The sequence below is a fragment of the Marmota monax genome, unplaced genomic scaffold (assembly GCF_021218885.2).
Source record: "Marmota monax isolate L192 unplaced genomic scaffold, Marmota_monax_Labrador192_F-V1.1 WCK01_AAM20220418_F8-fsc00632, whole genome shotgun sequence".
In the NCBI taxonomy this organism is placed as follows: domain Eukaryota; kingdom Metazoa; phylum Chordata; class Mammalia; order Rodentia; family Sciuridae; genus Marmota; species Marmota monax.
The window spans coordinates 36,206-62,092 of record NW_026694799.1 but is presented as its reverse complement, the minus strand read 5'-3'; the positions used below and the strand labels follow the sequence as shown (position 1 = coordinate 62,092).

Sequence of the window (25,887 nt, the reverse complement as noted above, 5' to 3'; positions counted from 1 at the left end):
CTTAAGAAAATGGGTTAAAGGGCTGGGGTTGTGGTTCAATGGCAGAGGGATTCCCTAGTATGAGTTCAATCCCCAGTATGAAAAAATGGGGTTAGATTGGGAGGGGAGGTAAATACTTTATATCAACTCTCACATTTTAGAATCCCAATGCATTTCATATATTTGGCATTAACCATTGTTCTATGGTTTGGGCATTTATCCAAAGCCTTTTAGAAAAAACTTAATATACATAAAAGATAAGAGATATTTCATGTTGCTCAAAAAAGAAAGTAAATGTTAGCCTTATTAGTATTAGGATCATTTAAGTTCATATAAAAAAAAATATTTGTGGTTCAGTGAATGGTATATCTTGTCAAAGCAGCTGAACAGTGATCCTGATGAGCTGGGAGAGGACAGTGCTGAGGTTTAGTGTCCCCTGCCAGTGCTGTTCAAGGATTCTGCCAGTGTTCTTTAAGGAGACCTGACCTGCACTTTGTCACTGCTTCCACCCCCTCCTCCCCAAATGGAGGGCAAAGGGCAACCTCGGGAGGGAGAATGCTCAGGTTAGGTTGAGATAAGCTTTCTTGCCAGGTAATTGAGGCAACTGGGAGTCCAAGATCCCTTTCAGGATCTTGCTCACTTGAGTCACCTGGGGCAGGGGGCTGGGCTGGGCTGGAGATGTGGTGGTAGAAGGCAGCCTCCTGGCACATCTAGCTTCTCCCTCCTCTAGGAAGTTAGTAGATTGATGTTACCATATGGCAGAGTTCATGGCCTTATCTCTGCAGTTGTGATAATGAGATGGCATAAGTAAAATTTATGAGGCACAGTTCTTGGTAATTAGTAGGGATTCAATATAATTTTGTTTTCTTCTTTCTGTAACATGGCACTAACATCTCTAGGCCTCAGAGATTCTGCCATTAGGGCAGTAATTGGTGGTGGCATTGTGGGGTGGTGGTGGCATTTCACCTCTAAGTGAGGTTGTTCTGCAGTGTTCCAGGAAAATTGTGGGTAGCCTCTTTTTGCTGCTATGCTCTGCTGCCTTCTTCCTGGTAAAGGGTGTGATGTCCATATGGCAGAGCACACTCTTCCCAGTCTCCTTTATTAAGCTTTCGCTTTAGATGGTGGAAGGAGCCAGAGAGGGGTTGTTCCTCTGACTGGAGGGCTTATTGGGGACCCAGTATCAGAGATTCTGCAGAGATGACTGAAATTAATGTCAGGCTCTGCTTTCCCTGTATTCCTGGGGACTGAATGCCTCTTGGATATGAGGAAATTGAGCCCTCAGCATTGGACTCAGAAACAGAGGATTTGGCTCTGAGCTGGGGCAGGTGCAAATTCTGAGGGCAGTTTTGGGGTCTTCTGGGGTTCTTGTTGTTTAGCTGCTGTGTTTAGAGATGCTCCAGGAAGTCACAGCCTTTCAAAAGTGGGAGGACAGAGAAGCAGGTAAGTTGGCTTTGAAGACACCTGTGACCTAAGAGGAGGAAACCAGGGAGAAGCTGGTGTTCTGGGCCAAATATAGCTGCCCTCTGGTTAGAGTGGGAAAGAAAGGAACAGTTTCTTACCAGGGAACTCTAATGGTTTCCTGATACCACAGTCTTCCCAGAAGAGCTAGAAGGATCCTGGGCTCAGCTGTTTTTCAGTGTCAGAGTTATGGGGGGGCCCAGCACCCTGTTAGAGTGATGAACCAGTAGGAAATGCTTTGCTCCAGCAGGGGACTGCTGTCCAGCCCTAAGCCCTGCTCTCTATGCTGAGGTGCTGGAGCTCTGGGCTGGACCTGCCTCCTGCCTGCAGGTCTCGGCCCTCATCCCCCATCTCTCTCCCCAGCTCTAAAGATATGGAAGGGCGCTGCAGTCGCTCCTTGCTCTGCTGTCTCGCTTCCCTGCTTCTCCTTGTCCAGGTATCCATTTTTATATCTTGCTGTTTAAAACCATCTGTCTTCTTTGTGGTTTTAAACAGCAAGATATAAAAACATTTGAAAATACATTTTCCCTCATTTTTCGTTTTCTTGCCTTTTTTGTTGCTGCAAGCATTCATTAATTCATTTTATTCCTGAAGTATTAATAAAATGTTGATTGTTAGGTGCTGTACTATGAAAGAATCAGATAGAATTCTGTCATAAAGTTTGCCTTCTAGCAGGAGACAGTGAGTAATAACTGCAGCTAGCCAGAGAGGCCTATGTGTGTTGGAGGAGATGACCAGGATGGGAAATGCAGCAGGGCAGGGTTTGGGCAGTCAGGGGCATGGGAAGCAGGTGTGGGTAGGCAGCAGTGTTCAGTGAGGTGGTGTGTAGATGGGAACATAACCCTGGAGAAGGAGGACTGAACTGTAAGGAAGGAGGGTTCCTGCAGGGGGAGGAGCCTGTGCAGAGCTGGCAGTGTCCTGTAGTGTGAGGAAGCACAGAGGCCAGGGTTGCTGCACTAGAGCCCATGGGGAGAGAAGCAGCAGGTGTGTTCAGAGGGGTCTTGGGAAAGAGTGTCCACCTTGTCATGCCTGGGGAGAAGTGGGGAGCTATGTGGAGGCTTGGAACAGAACAGCAACTTGTATTAGTTCACACACAAAAAGGAACACTGAGGTCAGGAATCGTAGTCATCCTCCAGTTGAGATTTAATGGTGGCTGAGACCAGAGTGGAGCAGCACAGGGTTTGAGAGTAGCTCTTTTGAGGCCCATTGCAGTGTGTTCTGCAAAGAAGTCACATGGTAGCTTTAGAAGCCCAAGAGTACTAAGGGATGGAGAGTAAGGTGAACTTGCTTCTTTAACATGCAGTGATGGGGGTTTCCATGAATGATGAGAACAGGATTTTCACAGCAGCACATACCATTTGACTCTGTTTTAAAATGCATATGTATTTCTCTCCTCCTTTATTAGAGGAGAAAAATATGGACTTCAGCAAAAATTTTAGAATTTGAAGAGGGGAATTTTCAGGGTGAAAAATTTTCTGAATGACCAAAGAGTGCTCACTTTTGTGTGTTTTCAGTTCTTTCCTGAGACAGAGCAAGTTGGACCTTGGGTTCCCAAGGTGTGCTTCCTGAATCACCCTAGGATCTCCTAACAAATTCGTATTCTTTAGTCCCCCTGATGTACTGAATGAGATGCTCTGGGAGTGGGGTCCAGTGATGTGTGCTCTATAAGGCATCCTAGTGGTTCAGTTGCATGAAGGCTTGGGAATCATTGATTTAGAGATTTCTTCAAGTAAGAGACCAGGAGCAGAGGCCAATGAGGGAGTGTCTTTGTTATCATTTCTGGGCCACATCAAAATGGTCAGAAGATCTCTTCCAAATCCATCAGACCTCACAGGTCATCTCGTCTGGACCCTCCCCCAGTATTCCTGGCCTTCCTGCTGGATGGTGTGTGTTCTCTGGTTTTTGGTCTTTGTTTCTGTAAGTTTATCCCCACTATGTCTCTGTCCACAGAGCAGTTCTAGGTTGTGGGCCCTCAACACCCCATTGTGGAAGTGCTTGGCGAGGATGCCATACTGCCCTGTGCCCTAGTCCCAGCCATCAATGCAGAGAACATGGAACTCAGGTGGTTTCGTAGTACATTCTCACAAGCACTGTTCTTCTATTGGAACCAACAGGAACAGACTGAGGATCAGATGGCTGAGTACGGGTGGACTTCACTGGTGAGCAACTTCCTCACCCAGGGGTAGGCTGCTGTGCATATCCACAATATCCAGGTTTCTGACAATGAAATGTACACCTGCTTCTTCAGAAATGGAGGCTTCTATCAGGAGGCTGATTTGGAACTGAAGGTGGCAGGTTAGTTACTTGATGTTTATTCTGGAGACCTTGGGAGTACTGGGTTTGGTGGGAATATCAGGGGTCATTTAATTTAGCCTCACATTTTATAGGTTAAATAGAGGAAATATTGGCTTATTCATTTGTTCATTGATTCAATACAAACACTGTTCATTGAGCATCTAAAATATGTGGGGACTTGTTCTGTGCACAGAGGTATATCAGTGTAATAGAGATCCCAGCACTGAGGAGGTCACCTTCTAGAGTCAAAAGAAGAAAAATCATAATAAATAATTCAGTTCAAAATGTTGTAAGGTGAGAAGTAGTTAAGACAAAAGTCTAGGAAGAATTAGGAAAGGGGCTCAGGATGTGAGCTTGGAAGTTAGGACAAGCTGCAATGTTATATAGGGGCTCAGGCAGAGTCTTACTGACCATTTGAGTAAGGCTCAAAGGAAGTAGGTATTTAGCAAGGTGGATATCTGTGGGGCCAGAGTTTAATGCAGAGGGAGCACCTGGTATGAAACCTTTGAAGTAGGAGTATGGTTGATTATTCTGGGTATAATGAGGCCATCATGGTTGGTAGGAGGATTGAGGGGGAGGATGGTAAGAAATGGCAATACTGGAATAAAGAGATGGTCCTGTCTTAACACCACTCACATGTATCAGGATGAGGTCATTAGGAGTGGATACCTGGGCTGGCACAAGGGCCCTGGATGTTGATGGGCTGGAAGGTGAAAAGGCAGAGGGCATACAACATGGTGATTGTAGCTACTTACATTTGACCAGGTAGTTCGTGGTGTTGAGTGTGAGGGCCCTGAGGGTATCCGATGGTAGAGTTTGGGGAGAAGTGTAAGAAAGGAAGGCTGTTACCAGATCAGTAATGGTTTTGTGTGCTGTATTATGGAGTTTGGATGCAGAGTACGGGGAATCCTAAACAGAGCCATGCTGGGAATACTCATGTTGGCAGTTTAAATAGATGGATGGGAGGTGAGCATGAAGGAGGCATGGAATGCAGTCGTGATGTGGAGAGAATGAGGGCCTGACGTGAGGCATGGCAGTGGGGTGGGGGAGGAGGGGTCAGACAGGTTTAGAAGCCAGATTCAACTGAATAGATCTGTGGGCATGGAGTTTGGAAGGGGAGGAGAAGAGTTTAGAGGCTTCCGGAGTTTTATTTGCACCATTTGTTGGTTTGTGGCAGGACACTTGATAATTATGTGTCAGTTCTACTGCTGTAATAATGCTGTGTAACAAACAGCCACAATCTCAAGTGTATCTGGCAATAAAAAATATATTTAATTCAGGCACTAAGTGAGTTCAACTAATTGGGGCTGAACTTGGCTAATCTCACCTGGGTTTACTCATACATCTTTGGTCATATTTCAGAAACATAATTAAAAGCAAAATCTCCCATGCTATGAGAAAACACTTTATTACTGAATAAGCATCAAACCAAAATATGATACATATAATGGTGATCTGCTAAGGGATTATAAAACCAGAGTGGAATTTCATCTTTCTTTTTATAGCCAAGCATACATAATTTTTTGTATACTTGTTTTCATGATGAACAATAAGTAATTCACAATTAAGAGGGCTCAAAGCAGTATTTGTTCCATATAACTCATCCTAAATTTACTTTGTAGTTTGGGAGATCATCTGTGTCATCTAATAGGCTTTATCTGGAAGAAAAATAAACTTCTTTAGCTTTATGGTAGGAGGTAGTTTTACAACTTCGAGCAAGATGCCCACATAAGTTAGGCTCCTACCTTTTTATGGAAACGGGGGCAAAGGGTTGCTATCTTACCTGATGTTTACATTTCAAAGAAATGGGTCCCAGGTCCTTGAGAAAGGCATTCTCAAAAAACAAACCTGGCAAAAAACCTAGCCTGTTTGCAGAATCATGTATAAACTTTTCAAAAGAGGAGAAAGTACCTTTTTGTAATTGCAAGTTTCCTATAGGAAATGTTATAAGAAAAAGGAAGATAATATTTTTCATTCAAAAGGGAGAATTAAGATTTTTACTTTTAATTTTTATTTGTTCTTACGGTCAGATGAAAAGCTTATCATGTGCACCTTGATTGGGTGTGCTTACATTTCAGGTGGTCATGTGGCTGACCTAGGGCATCTGTAGCAGGGCAGCCCAGGATTGTCTTTCTGTGGAAACGGCAGAGGGAATAAACCAAGGTGCAAGTGCTTTTCAAGCCTCTGCACTAGTCATATTTGCTAATTTCTCATTGCCAAATTGAATCCCATTACTGGCCCAGAGGCAGAAAGTAAAGGCAGTAAAAAGTAAGTGGAAGTGCTAGAACTGACTATAAAGAAGGGTGAAGTATTGGGTTATTTTAATAATAGTTTTTTGACAAGTGGTGCAAATTAATGAATTCAGTTCTGAAATTGAGTTTGAAGTGTATGTAAGTAAATCTGGTAAAGATAACTCATAGGGATATGGGTGGAGGGGAAGAGAATTCAGGAGACAAGGTGGTCACTGAATACAATTTGGGACATGATATACACAGAGAGGCAGATGTCACAAGAGAGTGTGTGAGGTGGGAAGACTGGAGATTCAAGGAGGGAGCCCTGAAACCAAATTCTTCCTGTTTTTGCTTTGCGCATCATGGCTGGGGACAAGAGCCTATTGCCCTGTGTAGGTCCCTGTACTCCTTCCTTTTATTTCCTCTTCCCATAGAACTCTCAGAATTGAACATGCAAACCTTCCCCTGAAGTTGTGTAATGTCTTGGCAACTCTGGGGTCTCAGGGCCCAAGGTAGCCTCCTGGGGCTCCACAAATTCCTTCCCACAGGGATGGGCTCTGACTCCCAAGTGCACATAGAAGGGCCAGAAGAGGATGGAGTGTGCATGGTGTGCAAAGCCACAGGATGGTTCTCAAAGCCCCAGGTGCAGTGGAGAGACCTCAGTGGAAACAAGTTCCCAACACTTTCTGAGGCCCACACCCAAGACACTGAGGAGCTGTTTAGTGTGGAGGCCACTCTGGTGGTGAGAGACAGTTCTGTGGGGAATGTGACCTGTTCTGGCCTCAACCCTGTCCTGGGCCAGGAGAAGGCCATGGCTATTTACATCTCAGGTCAGTGCTGCTTCCCACTCCCAGCAGAGCTGTAGGGAGGGGCTGGCCTCTCTGAGTGTGCTGGCTCTCCTGGGTGTGCCCCTGACCTGCTGTCTGCCTGGGCCACAGAGCCCTTCTTCCCTCAGGCTTCTCCCTGGAGGTCAGCATTTGCTGTGATCCTGACCATGCTGGGGCTCCTACTCTTGGGGGCTTGCTATTTTATCAGAAAAGCACATTCCACAAGAATGCAGGTGAGGCAGGAAAGGAAACATCTGCGGCAGCTTAAGGAAGAGGAACAGCAGGCAAAGGAAAAGACACTGAAGGCCATTGGTAAGACTGTACAGGGCAAGTGTGAAGACCTGGTGGTGAGTGGGACAGCTGACAGGGATCAGAGTCTGATCTCTGGGAGATCCAGGGTCCTGGGCCCTGAGGAGATCAGAGTGTAGAGATAGAGTCTGGTGGGGTTGGGTGGATTTGTAGTTAGAAATTCTAGTAAACAGAAAAGTTTTTCTGAGATTTTCCAGGCACACAGTCTTTCCTTTTCTTGGGGATGAGCATTCATGCTGTTTTACATTTTCTTTCAGATGAACTGCAGGCTGATCTCTAAGATCTGCTTTCCCTCCTGGATTTTGTATGTTTCCTTGGTAGCAGATGTTGTAGTTCCTAATTCCTCTATTTCTTGTTGTTTTTCAGATCAGAGAAAAGCTGCTTATCTGTCTGGTAAGTGACTCTCCAGGTATCCCTTGTTTCCTTACCTTTCCTGTGTCCTGGTGTCCCATCTCCTTGTCTATCTAGGCACAGACATGTGGGTCCCCATCACTGGAAAGAGAATTGGAAGCTAGTGGAACCCAGAACCCTGTTTCCTGAGATTTCCTAGATCTGGGCTCCTATTTTCTACCTAGAACGTGGAAACTTGCATGTGATGTGTGATGGTGACCCCTGGTCTGTCATGTATTCTGCATCTTATTTCAACCTTGGCTTGTCCATTATATTGTGTGGGATGCCATCTGTGAATTTTTGAGGGTCTTCTTTAGTTTTGGCAGCCAGGGAGGTTTTAAATTTAACCTTGGAAACTATCTGTGGCTCTCCCATGCAATAGGTTGCTTAAGACACATAACCTTTATCCATGCCCTACTAGAAAGATACTTCATAGTAGCTGCGGAGGTATAACCCGTTGGGAATTGGGCAGCCTACCTATAACCATTTTTGGTGTAGGACATTCTATGGATGTCCTTTGATGTTCCCTGATATAAAAAAAGCAATTGTGGGCTCCATTTTGCCTTTTGGGTATAGAAGCTCCATCTGTATGATTGACTACCCTATCCTGCCCCTGATTAATGAAAATGTTCTCTGTGTCCTATGGTTTCTTTTGTCATTTTATTTTCCTTAGCTTTTATTTTGCAACCAGCATATTCCACTGATGGGAACCACATTACCATCACCTGCATGGGTCTCATGTGAGAATATAGATTTTTAGCCTTCAGTGCATCTAGCTATTGGTCTGTACATAGAAGCTTAAAGGCAAATACTAAGAGTTCATTAAATGATCTATATAAGTAAATGGAGTCATTAAGTTTAGGAGTGTGGCCTTCTGTTCATCTCCCAGTAAATCACCATCCAGAGATTTTGTTTTCTCCAGCTCCTAATGGTGCTAATCCAAGTGGGCTGCTCACCACAGGTGGAAGTGTGGGGAAGTAAACCAAGTACTTTCTAAAAAGTGGTTCTTATTCTCTAGAAATATTTCACATGTGAAAAGTTGGGCAGTTTTACCCCAGAACTCATTCCTGTCTTTAAGTCATTCTTCATTTTTGGTAAGTTCCCAAATGTCTTTTTCAATTTTATTTTTTCATCTTGTAGTGCTGAGTTGTGAACCTGGCTCCTTGTGGATGCTAGGCAAGGTCTCTACTCTGGGCTACATCCTCACCCCTTTCCCAAATATATCTCTGCCAGAAAAAGCCTGGATATAATAATTCCCCTGACAATTAATTATATTTTAATCTCTCAATTTTTTTCACACAGAATATAATTTTTATCCTTAGCAGCAAAACTGAATAAAGACAGATAGAATATGGATTGTTATGAGTTTTGAGGCAGATGGTTTTCTGAAAGAGAGAAAACAGTGGGGCAGTGGCAGTTGACCTGCAACGCCGCCATCTTAATCTGTGGTCCAGAGGATTTCCCACAACACCCTGCTGACCCTGCATACTGCAAGAGGCCATCTCCTTTCTGGCTCTCTCCTCCTGTGGGTAGTCTCATCTTTAGAATGGAGGGGAGACCAGGGCAGGTACATTCATGCTGAGCAGGCTTGTTTTAGCTGTGGTCTCACCACCATGTGTTCCCTTTCAGCCTGGAGGAAGGCCCCCCTGTATGCAGGTGACTCTGATGTGTCCTTGGCCTTCCCTCCTCCAGGATCCTCCCCTGACCTTCTGTATCAGTGGTCTCCACCCAGGATGGGATGGGTTTCCTGCTCTCTCTTCTCTAATTTGTTTCCCACCCCTCCCAGTAAACCATTTTAACTTCTCTTGTAATCTGTCCTCTGCCTAAACTAACCAAAGCCAAGCACAACAGGAAAGCAAAATTCTCCTAAATAGAGAGAAAAATGATTGTAACTTGCATTGGAAGACCACAGAGACTTCTTCTGTTTGGATCACAGAACTCACCTCATATTCCTATCTTTTAAACACTCTTCAATTTTTTAAACAATTTTTAGTTGTAGATGGACAAAATACATTTGTTTTATTTTTATGTGGTGCTGAGGAATGAACCCAGTGTCTCATACGTGGTAGGTGAGCACTCTACTTCTGAGTCACAACCTCAGCCCTAAATTATTCTTCATTTTTGGTAATTTCCCAAGTGTATTTTTAAATTTTGATTTTAGTTTTTCATGTTGTGGTGCTGAGATGTGAACCTATTCTAGGCCCATCCTCCCCTGCAGGCTAGGGTTAGCTGTACCCCCTGAAAACATCATGTTTAACTGGTATTTATTGTTGGTTCAGTGACACTGGAGAGTTCAGTTGTGAGCAGAGCCTAGATGAAGCAGGGTTGGAACTGTGGATAGGAATTTCTGGTCTCCAAAAAATTTCAGAAATCATATTTGACAACTTAGGCCTTTCATCTTCCTAATGTGGGGGCCTTGGTTCTGTATTCCCTTTACCCCAGATTCCTAGTGTTTGGGTCCAGGTTTGGTTTTTCTTTTTTTTTTCTGGTCCTCTGGATATTAGTCTTCTCTCAACTACCTCCTACTCTGACTTGCTGTCCTAGCTGGGTTTCTTCCAAGAACCTTGGTTTCTGAGAAATGAGTTTCTGGTGTTCTGAATTTGGGGTCCAGGATGCTTAGGGGATTTGTGAACTACTTGAAATTATATACAAAGTCTGTGTTTGTGTTTGTGTTACAGGAACACAATGCAATTAGTGATATTCACAACAATTTTCTTTGCTTTTAAGAAAATTTTCATTTGTGTGTTCGTCTTTGATTTTTTTTTTTTTTAATTTGTGAAGATCATAAAAGGAGAAACCTGGAGAGTCTAATACTGTTTTTCCCGAGAAAGGGTAGAAACAGATCAGAGAAGAAAGGATGAGGTGGGAGGAGAGAGGAGATGAGAAAGAAAGTAGAGTGCCCAAGATTCACATAGACATTTTGGGTGTGCTGAATCAGTGAGAGATGGAAAATCCCATCCAAGGTGGTTTGAGTTGAGTCTGAAGAGGATATGCGGGTTCTTTGTGTGCCTGAAATGTAACCAAATCCTTGATACATCTTTGAGAGTTTTCAGTGAATACATTGTGTGTATGTGTGAGTGTGTGTGTGTGTGTGTATGAATTACATTAAGCCATTTTTAAGTAATCATCTCATTAAATTTGTGATAATGAGACCACCTGTGATAATGAGACCACCTCCACCTTTCAGTAGCAGTTAGGCCAGGCATATGCTAAGGAAGTTTCCAATGCAATGAAAGATAATCCAGAGGACTCTTTAACTCTAGGGGTGAGTTTAGGACCCATGCCATCAGAATTTGTATAATATGCCCTTTTCCTGCCCTGGATGTTTCTTTTTGACATCAGCATTATAGCATGTGAGAGACAGAGAAGGCTGAGTCATGGCATCAAGGAGGCTTTGGATTCAAATGTCTAAGGAACACTATTTGAGAATCTTAATGGTTTTCCTGGGGAGATGTTTATTAAAAAAGAAGGATCACATAGTCTTTTTTTTTAAATGATCTCCCAATTCTCTGCTGAATTAATGTTTGTAAGTTTTCATGTAACACTTGCATACTCTTTTATTTTATAAGGATAAACACCATTGCTATACTAGAATCAACACTATCATATTGACAGGTGCATAGTGTGGGGTGGTCAAATGTCTATTTCATCTTGTTCATGAAATTGTAACAATGAGTTATAAATTAAGATTTTCTGTGGGAATTATATGAAGGCTGCATTGAGGTACATAGCATGGTACTTGACACACTGGAGAGTCTCAAAAGATTTTCTTCTTTCACCCCTTTTCCTTTTCTCCCCCATCTGCTTCCTTCTCCTCTCATTTTAAACACAAATCTTAAAAAAAAAAAAAAAACGTTGTTTAGTTATTATGTTAACCATTCTAATCTTGTTCCTGAGGCTCTGCCCTGTTGGAGGCAAAAGCTTTCCAGTTGAAGACATTTTGGAGTGTATGACATATGTAGGCTTTGCTTTGGTCAATGACCTTCCTGTCCTCTTTCCAAAAGGGAAAATGGCAGTTTTAGGAGACTTATGTTGCCTTGGGACCCTGGGAAGAGGGACCGTATGTTTTCTCTTAGTTATTTCAGATCCTCTCCATCAGGAGGCTAGTCTGAAATGGTTCATAAGACTCTTGGGTCAGTGTCTCCTGAGAAAAGGCAGGTCTCATCTCATTGCTTGGTCCCCCTCCCCTGACCCTAAATTCCAAGGTCGGTGTCACTTATTCTTGGTTGCCCCTGGACTTTTTCCTCTGATCTTTAGACCTTTTCTGGTTCACTGGCTCACTGGGCACCTGTCTTTTCACTTTCTTGGTTTCTGCAAGCACATTTCTCTGCCATTGCTCTGTTCCACAAGGGATGTGTCATCTATGTGGTCATATTAGTTTTCTATTTGCTGCCAAGTTACTACAAAATTAGTAGCTTGGGGCTGGGGTTGTGGCTCAGTGGTAGAGCGCTCGCCTAGCATGTGGGAGGCCCTGGGTTCGATTCTCAGCACCACATAAAAAAAAATAAAGGTATTGACAACTACAACTAAAAAATAAATATTAAAACAATTAGTAGCTTAAGCCAACAAAAATATAATATCTTACTTGTTTGTAGGCCAGAGAAATCTAAGAAGGTATGGACAGCCTTGTGTTCCTATCTGGAGGCATTTGACGTGTTGCAGTTTCTAGAGGCCATCTGTATTCTCTCATTTGAGGGCCTGTTCTTTCACCTTCAAAGCAAGCAGCACAGCATGTTTTTTACCTTATTTCTGTGATTCTATCTGCTTCTCTGACACAGCCAAGAAAGATCTCTGTTCACAAGTATTTATGTGATTAGTTTGGACTCATGCAAGAATCCAGAATAATCTCCCCCGTTCAAGAATCTGAATCTTAATCACATTTGTAAAGTGGCCTAGTCATGTATTTTACACATTCACACTTTATGGAGTTTAGTACTTTGGTTTCTATCATAGCTGGAAGTTTTAAAACTCTTTAGGCAATTCTTGTGGAAAGCAAATGACTAGGTCCAATATTTTAGGGTTCTCCCATATATGTAAGGGTGTTTTTCTCCTATTGGTCTGTGAGAAGTGGAAGAAAAGTCTCTAGGGTTGACCTCTCACTGTATATATTTGATTCCTTCTTTGAACTTCTTTCTCTCCCATCTAAAAACCCTTTCCATTGCCACCTAACTGGGTAAGATTTCTCTGAGTTCCCTGCAGTCTAATTTATAGTCAACCTCCAAGTTTAGCTAAGCTAGATGTAATTCTCTACTCATGGCTTAGAGTTAATTTTACAAGTTCAGCATAGTTAGTTCTTTATAAGTAAATGGAGGTCTTGCAAATTTTGTTAACCTCAATTATATCTAAAGATGACCCAGTTTTCAGGATGGTTGTGTATCTTTGTCTTGAGAAAGTATTGTTTGGTAGCTAAATCCAAACAGTGACATTTCAGATAGATACCTAGCATTTTGATCCCAGGGTGTTAAGCTTTTGGGCTTAGTCTTCATGGGAAGGCTGCAGCAGGATGTGTGAGTGGTGTGTGTATATAGGGGTGTGTGTGTAAGAAAAAAAATACAGCAGCTGAATGTTTTCAAACAGATTTTCCTTTCTTCCTCCCACATTGCTGTGTTTCAGAAGATTGGTTGCTGACTCTGATGTGTAGAGACTCTGCAAATCCCTGATATGAGATCTGTGTTCTCTCATAGATTGGTGGAAGGAACAGTTCCAAGCCTGTGAGTGACTGTGTGCTTCCAGATTTTCCTCCTGTTGCCCTCATGGCTTCTGGCTTCTCCTTAAGTTCTCTGTGGTGATTCAGATGGCAACATCACCAATGGTGTTGCTGTGGCAGAAGTAATGGTACAACACTGGGTACTGGTTGTCAAGGGTCCCGTCACAAGCCTATCCCCCAAATCAGCCTCTGGATCCTTCTCCTGGTTGTTGACATGGGCTTGAGTTACAAGACTCACCTCAGGAGTCTTATCCCCTCCTCAGCTCAGGCAGCTCTGTGACTGTGAGGTGGTGGGTGGCTGTGTGCTTTGTGTTGGGGCAGGAGAGGACCTTGCATGACTGACAATTCTCTCAACAGGGCCGGTCACTCTGGATCAAGACTCTACTCACCACAGCCTTTCTGTCTCTCATGAAAAGATGAGTCTGTCCTGGAAGGGCCCCTGTGTGAACTGTGATGAAAAATGCAGTGTTTTGGGTCTTGAGGGCATCACACCAGGAAGATGGTACTGGGAAGTGGAGATAGAGAATGAATTATCAAGCAAGTGGACTCTGGGAGTCTGTAGGAAAGATGTGAGCAGAACAGGCTGCTACCTGGAATCATTACAAAAGGGATTTTGGGTCATGAAGAAAGTTAACAATAGTTATTTTTCCCAAACTAATCCTGTGACTTGGTTATCTCCTAGGCAGGATCTTTTCAGGGTAGGGGTTTTCCTGTACTACAGTGAAGGGGATGTCTCCTTCTATAACATGATTGATGGGTCCCACATTTTCTCTTTCCCTCCAGACTTCTTTTCTGGAGCTCTGTTTCCATACTTCATGTTTATGTATGGAGGTGTGTCCATGACCATCTGCTCCATGGAGAGTGGGTCTGAGGGGCTCCCTGTACCCCTTAACAATTCTCCCCCTTTGGAGGAAATCCTGAATACCCCAATGGAAGTGTTGATGGTGCTCCCACAGAGGCTGAATCTCTGTTACTTCCCTGACACTCCCAGGTTTTGTCGACATAGGGTCCCTTGCTCTCTGTGATCCCTCACTGTGGCTCTTCTGGGGTATAGACTCCCTGTATCAAAAGCCTGTGATATGAGACTTGGACTGTTCAGTGGGCTTGTCCTTCTGCTCTGTGTTAAGACTTTAGATAGATGTGTGGTTATGAGAGTTCAGTTCATATCTTATATTCAGATAGCAGAAGATTAAATTTGGCTTTTTTGTAACTGGTTTAGAGAATGTGCAATTTAACTGAGGAGTCCTATTTTTTGGTATTAAAAAGTATTTCAAGCAGCTGTGGCAGCATATACCTATAGTCCTATCTGCTGGGGAAGCTAAAGCATGTGGATCAATTTATCCCATAAGTTTGAGGCCAGCCTGGGCAACATATGGTACTCTCTTTCCAAAAACAAAACAAAACAAAACAAAAAATTCGATCAAAGGAGAGATTACATTACTGCACCTGCATGTGTGTAGAGGAACCTTGAGGTTGAAAGTGGTACCCAGTTCTATTTTTGCAGATTTGGACTATCAGATGACAGTTCATTATCCAAAAATTTTCAGCGAAATGGATAGGTGTGTTATTCATTTTTTTTGTCTCTGTTACAAAATAATGAGAAAATCAATCTAAAGGAGGAGAGATTTTTTTCCTCACTGTTTTAGAGGTTTCAGTCAATAGTCACCTGGCTGCATTACTTCTGAGGTAGAATGTAATGGAGCAGGTGGTGGAGTGAGTGGCTCTCCTTATGGCATACAGAAGGCAAGAGGGAGAGAGAGAGAAACTTAGGGGGAGAGAGGGGAGGGAAGGATAGAAGGATAGAAGGAGAGAGAGAGAGAGAGAGAGAGAGTAAATAGATAGATAAGGGGCCAAGACATAGTCTTCAAGAACACAGTCACAGTTACTTACTTACTTCCTCTTTCCTAGTCCCCACCTATTGAAGTTTCTACCACTTCCCAAAGGACCGCCAGCTGGGGACCAAACTTTTAACACATGAGCCTTTGGAGGATATTTCAGTTCCAAACTACAATGAATGATGGAGTTTTAAGAGAAGAGTCCAATATTTTATGTTATGTGCTTCCTATTCTGGGATGAATATAACATACTTATTTTCCATAATTCAGTAAATTTCTTGTACCACTGATAATGTTGTGATATGTTAATCCAGGGAATTAAGGATAAGGCAATGGATCTCCTCCTTAAAAAGCTATTAGTACATATTCATTGTATAAAATATTTGTTCTTATTGTGGCAATTTCATACATGCATATACTGTACTTTGATCATATCCCCCTTTCTGCTACTCTCTTTAATTTTTCCCTACATTCCCACTTTGTGTCTATACTACAACTGAGGAAAGACAAGAATTATTAGAGTAAACATAAATGAAAAAGAGAATTTCCAGATGCAAGGTAAATTGCAGCAAACTTTGACCACAAGCATGGGTCCAGTTAATATATTTCTTCTTAGTATTTCCAAGTCTGATGGTAAGGGCATATGGAAAACCACAGCAAACAAGAAGATACAGGACTATTGAAGACTTAGTCCTGCAAGAATAAAGGTGTGTTCACTCTACCAGGTGAAGAACTGTGAACAGTTGTTCTTACTTGGGGAGAAACAACACAGTTTGGGAATTCAAAGACAGAAAGAACATATAACCACAGTCCTTCTAAAAACAAGGACATAATCACTTTTGTATATTTTCTCTTTGCTTGTGGTATATATGTGTGTATTTGTATATATTGACCATTTGCTTCCTCCCTCTTCTTATATTTATGCTTTTTATATACAAATTGTTATCTTTTCGGTAAAAATATGAGGCTGACTGAATTTGAAGAGTGGATAATATAGCAGTGTAGTATCAATGACTGGGAGTGCTTCTTTCCTTATGTAGGAGAACAGAAGAGAAGCTCTTCATTTGTCAGGTGGCTTTGTCATGTTACAAATGGTTGTAGAATGGTGTAACAGGAATGCATACATAAAGTATAAAGTCAAAGGTGTGGACAAAGTCCAGTATCATTTTATTGCATTTCTGCTCCAAATCCACTCCATATTGGTCTTCTTTGTATTATCGGAACTGGACCTTGTAAACACTTCTTTGCCATCTGACACAATGTGAGATTGTTGGTACAATGCACTGGAATGTTCACGGCAAGGCAAGTTAATTCGGTTTCTTTCTTTCTTTTCCTTTCCTTTCCTTCTTTTTTTTTTCCTTTTTGGCACCAGGGATTGAACCCAGGGATGCTTAACCACTTAGCAACATTTACAAACTATATTTTTTAAACATATTTTTCTTTAGTTGTGGATGAACCAATAACTTTATTTATTTTATTTTTTTAATGTGGTGCTGATGATCAAAGCCCATTCCTCACACTTTCATCAACAATGAGCCAGAACCCCAGCACCCAAACCCCCTCCTTTAAAATTTTGAGACAGTCTTTTCCTCATTTCCTACATTGCTTAGGGCATGGATAAGTTGCTGAGGCTGGCTTTGAACATGTTATACTCCTGCCTCAACCTCATAAATGCTGGGATTACAGGCATGGGCCACCATACTGGGCTGTTTTCCCTTTTTGTTTTGCAACTTCTGGTGGTGTACAGAAGGCTCACCTTTTGGTAACATAGTAAGAAATGTCTATATTGATATCTTTATCTGTATTTTTAGTCTCTGCCCTAGGTTCCTGAAAAGTGGTTTCTCTCCCTGATCCCTGAAAACATCTCCTAAAATCCTTGGAATTTCCTGTTTTAGATGGAAGGAGAGTCTGTTGTTATTAATAACCAGCCCTTTTCAGCCATCTGAGTTTATGTTAATAGGACAATTTTTAGAAAGCCCCTGGGTCACCTCATGATAGGGGCAGGTTGCCAAAGGAACAAATTTTATGAGTAAAAAATGAAAGAGGGGACGAAATAGAGCTGAAGTTTGAGTTAATTAATTGCAAATAGTGAATGATTTAATCAATAATAATGACACAGTGGAATATCCATAAAAACTTTGAGGGAGCTTCTGAGTTTATGAACAACAATGTATTCATGTTCCTAGGGGTGCTGCCTCTCAAACTCTACCACAGGACAGGTATACCTGTGATCCAGGCTTTTCTGGGTCTTACCCTATGTGTGTGTTCATCTGGCTATTCACTGTATCTTTTACAAGATCTTTTATAATAAATTGGTTAGTAAACAAAGTTGTTTCTGTTGATTTTCTGAGCCCTTCTAGAAAATGAGTGTAGAAAATCACCCAATCTGAGAATGGATCTTGGGAATGGATGATAGGTGTTGGGAATGAGATAAAAATTTAGGATACTACAAAAAATAAAAGGCTCTAACAGAGAAATGTGCCTGTTGGGATATGGAACAATAACTTGTGAGCTGCTCCTGACCTGGACAAAGAATCTTAAGGGACAGAAAGAGACTAAAGGTAAAAATGCACCAAACAATCTCATAAATTACTTTGTAAGTTTCCAGTTCCATATAAATTTTATGGAATGCAGCAAATCAGGAAGAATATTTCAAAAGAAATACACTACTAACCTCATGAAGCTAGGGGCTAACATTTGATTGGATCAAACAACTGAACAAATATAAGATGAGAACAAGATGGCAGACTAGATTTCCTAATGGGAAACAATGTTACTTAATATTTCCCAGTCTCCAGGGAAGTCCTGTCCCTTTGGATCATATGTTCTACTTTTGTACCCTATAAAATAACCTGACCTTAATCACTGGTGGTGTGATTCTTCTTGCTCTTGAGATTGCCCACATTATTCTCTGAGGGTCACTATATTTACTTTTCACATTCTAATGATGCTCTTCCTCTCTTTACTAAAGCCAAACTCATCCATACATCTTTTCTGTGGTATGGACAAATGTCTGAAAGTCCTGAGTAGAGGTTTCCTTTGCCACTGGAGAGACTACATTGGACCTCCTTACAGTGACAGGAACTTCAGAAACAGGTGGGTAATTTGAGGAGCTATCTTGTGATTGTCATCTGAAGTCATGGGGGACATACTTTTAAGACTGTGGGGTCCAGTTAACCTGTGGGACTCTCTGCCTAATTCATTAATTGAATTATAGAATACCCAAATATATACAGAGAATTGGTGTGGAAAACTCCAAACATTTAGTGTCAGAAATGTTGGGGCAGGGGTATTATAAAAGAGGACACCTGGTGAGATGGAGCATTACAAATCCATTTCAACCTTCCAGTGGGCCATGGTTCCATCTTCCTCAATGAATTCTGCACCTCAGTCTCATTGAGGACCCTGTCATACATTTTTTCCCCTTCCTTGGCTACTCTGCCTCAACCCAAGAGGTAGTATCTTTTCCCTATATATGCCATTTCTGCATTCTTTTCAGCCTTCTTTTACTTCTCTTAGTAGTTACCACTTTTTCTTAGTTGATTTTTTTTTCTTTTTTTTTCAGTGCTGGGGATTAAATTCAGGGCCTCAGACATGAATATGTCCATGTTAACTTTTCCCTGTTCAAATAATTTATGTGGTTTCTGGACTTTGGTAGAAGCATCTAAACTACAATTACTTAGTACCTGTTAAAGGAGGGTGCTGAATTGCTCACAACATATCAGAAAAAGTAATTGAGGAATTAATCAATTTAATAAAATGCTTAACTCCAACAATAACATTATATAAATATGTTCATTTTTGGTGGATTTTAAGTATTTTCTATATGTAAATAGATTACTTGTCAGTTTGCTTCAGAATTATATGTCTGACTTAGAGTGTGATGACATTAATGCTAGATCATGTTGCTCAGAATTACTTGGCCATACCATTGTCACCATATTTTGCTTGTTTCATATAACTGCTTTATCTTCCTTTTCAACATACCTGTTACTACTTGGAATATAGATTGGTTCATCATGATGCCAAATGGCAACATGAGGGTGCTTGATTCAACAGAGATACAAAATTGAGGGAAAGTGAAGTCATTCATGAAAGAAGCCTTGATCAAGCTTGGCTTTCTGTTGGGAACTGCCATTTAGGAAGTGAGTGCCCCTTGACCTTGAATGATGACAATGTGGAGATGTGGCAAGCCATCCATGAGCTCTGTGTGTGTGTGTGTGTGTGTGTGTGTGTGTGTGTGTGAAATATGAGCACTGAGTGCACAAAGTGGACTGAACTAACGTTGCTCCTCTGTTTGTGCTGGCCTTGCTCTGGTCTTTTCACTTGCTCTGCCATGATCCCCATATAGCTCATGAGATGGGCATGACCTCCCTAGATTTCAGTCAATGTGCTGACAGTAGACATCACATAGGTAGACTCAACTCCCTGAAACCTGACCCCTTGCCTCATTTGAATGGCTTCTTCCCAATAAAAGGGTTCAGCATGTGCACTCTCTCTCTTTCCATGGACCCCCTAAAGCTGGAGGAGCTGCCACAAGACCCAAGGTATTTCTCTGTGTCTGTGTGATTATTTCATGCAGCCCAGTTCACCTGGAGTGACCCTAAGTGTTTAGTTGTGAAACACAACAGTTTCCACTTGTTTTGTTTCTTTATGTATCTTTATAGTATGATTTTTAGCTTTGATAAATGCCTGAAGCCAGAGAAGCTGTGGTTGGCGTTAAGATACACTACAGTGGCATATGATCAACCCATACTGAGTCAAGAGGACATACACAATTTATACAGATCAATTTCAAGCAGGGAAATAGAAGATAACATCAAAAGCCTACTAACCAAGAAAATCCCAGGACCATACAGATTCAGAGCTGAGTTCTACAAGACCTACAAGGAATAATTAATATCAATACTCCTCACATAATTCTATGAAATAGAAAGGAAGGAACCTGTTGTAACTCATTCTACGAAGGTGGTATCATCCTGATACCAAAAACCAGGCAGAGACACATCAAGGAAAGAAAGCTTCAGATCAATATCCCTGAAGAACACGGGTACAATAATTCTCAATAATGGGGCCGGGGTTGTGATTCAGTGATAGAGCACTTGCCTAGCATGTGTGATGTACTGGGTTTGACCCCTGGCACCACAAAAAAATAAACAAATAAAAAATAAAGGTATTGTGTCCATCAACAATAAAAAGTATTTAAAAAATTTAATAAAATTTTGGCAAATTACATACAAAAATATATTTAAAAAGTAGTGCACCATGATCAAGTCGGGTTTATTCCAGACAAAGTTGTTTCAACATACGGAAATCAATAAATATAATTCATCACATCAATGCACTTAAAGATAAGAATCTTATGATTATATCAATTGATGCTGAGAAAACATTTGACAAAATACAGCATCCTTTCATGTTCAAAACACTATAAAAACTAGGAATAGTAGGAACATACCTTAACATTGTAAAAGCTATGTATGCTAAACCCAAGGCCAACATCATTATAAATGGCAACAAGTTGGAAGCATTCCCTCTAAAAACTGGCACAAGACAGAGATGCCCACTTCTATTCAATATAGTCCTTGAACTCTGCCCAGAGCAATTAGACAGATGAAAGGAATTAAAAGGATACAAATAGAAAAAGAAGAACTCAATTATTATTTGTTGGTGACATGATTTTATACTTAGAGGATCCAAAAACTCCACCAGAAAACTTGTAGAATTAATTAATTAGTTCAACCAAGTAGCAGGATGATATAAAATCAATACCCATAAAACAAATGTATTTCTCTATATCAGTGATGAATCCTGACAGAGAAATTAGGAAAACTACCCAATTCACAATAGCCTCAAAATATATATGCTTGGGATTTAACTTAACAAAAGGTGAAAGATCTCTACAATGAAAACTACAGAACACTAAAGAAAGAAATTGAAGAAGACCTTAGAGGATGGACAGATCTCCTATGCTCTTGGATAGGCAATATTAATATTGTCAAAATGGCCATACTTCCCAAAGAGCTATACAGATTCAATGCAACTCCAATTAAAATCCCAACATAATTTCTTATAGAAGTAGAAACAGCAACTGGAAATCCATATGCAGCAAAATGAAAATAAACTCCTATCTTTCACCATGCACAAAACTCAAAGTGGATCAAGGACCTAGGAATTAGTCCAGTAACCCTGCACCCAACAGAGGAAAAAGTAGGCCAAGGCTTAATCAGGTTGGATTATGCTCTGACTTCCTTAAAAAGAGTCCTAGAGTGCAAGAAATAAAATCAAGAATTAATAAATGAGATGAACTCAAACAAAAAACCTTCTTATCAGAAAAAGAAACAATGAGGTGAACAAAGAGTTTACAATTTAGGAGCAAATTATTGTCACACACATGTCAGATAGAACACTAATTTCCAGGATACATAAAGGACTCAAAAAACTTAATATAAAAAATAAACAACAAAATCAATAAATTGGCTGGAGCTTAACAGACACTTCTTAGAAGAAGATAGACCTTCAATGAACAAATATGTGAAAAAAAAGTTCAATATCTGTATTAATTAGAGAAATGGAAATCAAAACTACTCTAAGATTTCATTTCACACCAGTCAGAGTGACATTTGTCAAGTATACAGACAACAATAAATGTTGATGAGCATGTGGGGGAAAAGGTACACTCATTTATTGCTGGTGGGACTGCAAATTTGATGCAATCACAGTGGAAAACAGTGTGGATATTCCTTAGAAAACTTGGAATGGAACCACCATTTGACCCAGCTATGCCACTTCTCAGTCTATACCCAAAGGACTTAAAATCAGCATACTACAGTGACACAGCCATATCAATGTTCATTAGCAGCTCAATTTATAAAACTAAACTTTGGAAGAAACCTAGATGCCCTTCAATGGATGAATGGATGAATAAACTGTGGTATATATACACACAATGGAATATTACTCATCATTAAAAGAGAATAAAATCATGACATTTGAGGTAAATGGATGGAGTTGGAGAATATCATGCTAAGTGAAGTAAGCCATTCTCAAAAATCCAAAGGCCGAATGTTCTTTCTGATAACTGCATGCTAATCCAAAACTGGGAGGGGGGAGGCATGGGGAAAATGGAGGAAATTTTTGAATGAGCTACAGAATGCTTCCTTTGAAACAGAAAGGATGGTATGCAGATAACATGATTTTACCCATACAAAATAGAAGTAATCTTTCTAACAAGTGGACCAGCTGCCCAATCCCAGAGAGAGTGCTTAACATCCTCACTATTGGTAAAGATTTGTTATCATTGCTCTGATTTATAAGTTACTTAGGTATACATCTTGCAATGAGTTTCTCTTGGAAAGTTATACTGATCAAGGTTGCAAAATGTTTTTCTGGGCTTTTTAGTTTTGTTGTAGGGGACATGTTTGATTTTACAGAAGAAAAACTTTTTTTGGCTACATTTATTACATCCAAACCCATCGGTGTAGATCCTTGAAACCCTGTTCTCTTTGTTTTAAAGCAGAGCTCACTTCTCCAGAAGATTCTTGGTGCTTCTCTACAGGCCCAGGTTCTTCAAAGTCTGAGCAAGGCTCAAAGGAAGTAGGTATTTAGCAAGGTGGATATCTAGGGGGCTAGAGTTTAATGCTGAGGGAGCACCTGGTATGAAACCTTTGAAGTAGGAGTATGGTTGATTATTCTGGGTATAATGAGGCCATCATGGTTCGTAGAAGGAGTGAGGAAGAGGATGGTAAGAAGTGGCAACACTAGAATAAAGAGATGGTCCTGTATTAACACCACTCTCAGGTGTCAGGATGACGTCATTAGGAGTGGACACCTGAGCTGGCATAAGAGCCCTGGATGTTTATGGGCTGGAAGGTGAAAAGGCAGAGGTACTACAACATGGTGATGGTGGCTACTTGCATTTGAGCAGATAGTTCTTGGGGTTGAGTGTGTGGGCCTGAGGTTCTCAGATGGTAGAGTTTGGGAAGAACTCTTGGAGAGAAAGGCAGATACCAGATCAGTAAAGGTTTTGTGTGCTGTGTTATGGAGTTTGGATGCAGAGTAGTGGGAATCCTAAACAGAGCCATGCTGGGAATGCTCATTGGTAGCTCTGAATGGATGGATGGGAGGTGAGCAAGAAGGAGGCCTGGAGTGCAGTTATGATGTGGAGAGAATGAGTGACTCACCTGAGGCATGGCAGTGGGGTGGGAGAGGAGGGGTCAGACAGGTTTAGAAACTAGAGTCAACTGAGTAGATTTGTGGGCATGGAGTTTGGAAGGGGAGAAGAGTTCAGAGACTTCCAGGGTTTTATTTTAACCATTTTTTGTTTCCTGACAGGACACTTGATAATTGTGTGTCAGTTGTACTGCTATAATTCTGCTGTGTAACAGACAGCCACAATCTCAGGTACATCTGGCAATAAAAATGTATTTAATTCAGGCACTAAGGGATTTCAACTAATGGGGGCTGAACTTGGCTAATATTACCTGGGTTTGCTCCTACATTTTTGTTCAGTTTCAGAAACATAATTAAAAGCAAAATATCCCTCAATCAAGAAAACACTTTTATTACTGTATAAGCATGAAATCAGAGAGTGATACATATTATGGTGATACTCAAATGTATTACAGAACTAGAAAGGAATTTCTTCTTTCTTTTTAGAGCCAAGCATATATAATCTCCTGTATACTTGTTTTGAAATTGAAGAAGAACTAATCCTAAACTAAGAGGGCTGAAAGCAGTATTTGTTCCACATAACTCATCCTAAATTTACCTAGTAGTTTGGGAGACCATCTGTGTCTTTATCTGGAAGCAAAATAAACTCCTCCAGCTTTAGGACAGGAAGTAGTTTTACAACTTGGAGCAAGATGCCCACATAAGTTAGGCTCCTATATTTCCACAGAAAAGGAGGCAAAGAGTTGCTATCTTCCCTCATGTTTGCATTTCAAAGAAATGGTTCCCAGGTCCTTGAGAAAGGCATTTCTGAGCCACAAAGCTGGTAAAAAACCTAACCAGTTTTCAAAATCATATATAAGCATTTCAAAGGAGGAGAAAATAACTATTTATAATTGCAGTTTCCTAAAGCAAATGGCATAAGAAAAGGGAATAGACTCTTCTTTTATTCAACAGGGATAATTAAGCTTTTTACTTGTAATTTTTATTTGTTTTTAAGTCAGCTGAAAAGTTCACCAGGTGCACCTTGGTTGGGTGTGCTCACATTTCAGGTGGTCATGTGGCTGACCTAGGGCAGCTATAGTAGGTTGACCAGGAAATGTTACATGAATCCATCCTCCAGTGGGTAGCCCATGATTATCTTCCTGTGGAAATGGCAGAGGGTAAAACCAAGGCACCAGTGCTTTTCAAACTTCTGCACTAGTCCCATTAGCTAATTTCTCATTGGCTAAATTAAATTCCATGACTGGGTCCAGAGGCAGAAGGTAAAGGTAGTAAAAAGTCTGTGGAAGTGAGAGAAATAGCTATAAATAAGGGTGAAGAATTGGGGACATATTAATAATCATTTTATCACAAGTGGTGCAACTTTATGAATTCAGTTTGGAGTTTTGAGTTTCAAGAGTATGTGAGGAAATCTGGTAAAGATAACTCATGGGAACATGGGTGTAGGGGAAGAGAATTCAGGAAAAAAGGTGGTCACTCAATATAATTTTGGATGTGATATACACAGAGAGGCAGAGGTCCCAGGAGAGTCTGTGAAGTGAGAAAACTAGAGATTCAAGGAGGGAGCCCTGGGACCAAATTCTTCCTCATGGTTGGGCCTCATGTTTGGGGAGATGAGCCCACTGCCCTGTGTAGGTCCCTGTGCTCCTTCCTTTTATTCCCTTTTCCTATAGAACTCCCAGAATTTAACATGAAACCTTCTCCCTGATATCTAGGCAACTCTGGGGTCAAGGCGGCCTCCTGGGGCTCCACAGCTTCCTTCCTTCCTTCCAGGGATGGGCTCTGACCCTCAAGTGCACATAGAAGGGCCAGAAGAGGATGGAGTGCGCATGGTGTGCAAAGCCTCAGGATGGTTCCCAAAGCCCCAGGTGCAGTGGAGAGACCTCAGTGGAAACAAGTTCCCAGCACTTTCTGAGGCCCACACCCAAGACACTGAGGAGCTGTTTAGTGTGGAGGCCACTCTGGTGGTGAGAGACAGTTTTGTGGGGAATGTGACCTGCTCAGTCCTCAACCCTGTCCTGGGCCAGGAGAAGGCCATGGCTATTTACATCCCAGGTCAGTGCTGCTTCCACTCCCAACAGAGCTCTGGGGAGGGGCTGGCCTCTCTGAGTGTGCTGGTCTCCTGGGTGTGCCCCTGACCTGCTGTCTGCCTGGGCCACAGAGCCCTTCTTCCCTCAGGCTTCTCCCTGGAGGTCAGCATTTGCTGTGATCATGATCATGCTGTGGCTCCTACTCTTGGGAGCTAGCTATTTTTTCACCAAAGAACATTCAACAAGGATGCAGGTGAGGAAGGAAAAGGAGCATCTGCTGTGGCTTAAGGAGGAAGAACAGCAGGCGAAGGAAGAGGTGCTGAAGGCCATTGGTAAGACCACACAGGGCAAGTGCAGACCTGGTAGTGAGTGGGACAGCTGACAGGGGGCAGAGTCTGGGCTAGGGAGATCCAGGGTCCAGGGCCCAGAGGAGGTGACTGAGGAGGTCTGAGAGGACAGCTAGAGATTGGTGGGCTCTGGTGGGTTTGTAGTTAGAAATTCTGTTTAATAGAAAAGCTTTCCTGGGGTTTTCTAGGCACACAGTTTTTTTTTTTTTTTAATTTTTTTATTGGTTGTTCAAAACATTATAAAGCTCTTGACATATCATATTTCATACATTAGATTCAAGTTGGTTATGAACTCCCAATTTTACCC

The 25,887-nt window shown here is 41.5% G+C and overlaps 1 protein-coding gene and 1 non-coding gene across 2 annotated transcripts in view; both read left to right on the top strand.

Moving 5' to 3' along the window:
- The window catches only part of LOC124080045 (myelin-oligodendrocyte glycoprotein-like), a 77,712-nt gene extending 52,460 nt beyond the window's left edge, over positions 1–25,252 (top strand). The window contains exon 4 of the mRNA XM_058573093.1: positions 24,977–25,252. The gene's annotated coding sequence lies outside the window, so the exon portion shown is untranslated. The remainder of the gene's footprint in view (positions 1–24,976) is intronic.
- On the top strand, positions 11,913–11,985 carry Trnaa-agc (transfer RNA alanine (anticodon AGC)). Its single transcript has one exon. It is a non-coding gene; the product is annotated as a tRNA-Ala (tRNA).
- Positions 25,253–25,887: the final 635 nt, after the last annotated feature.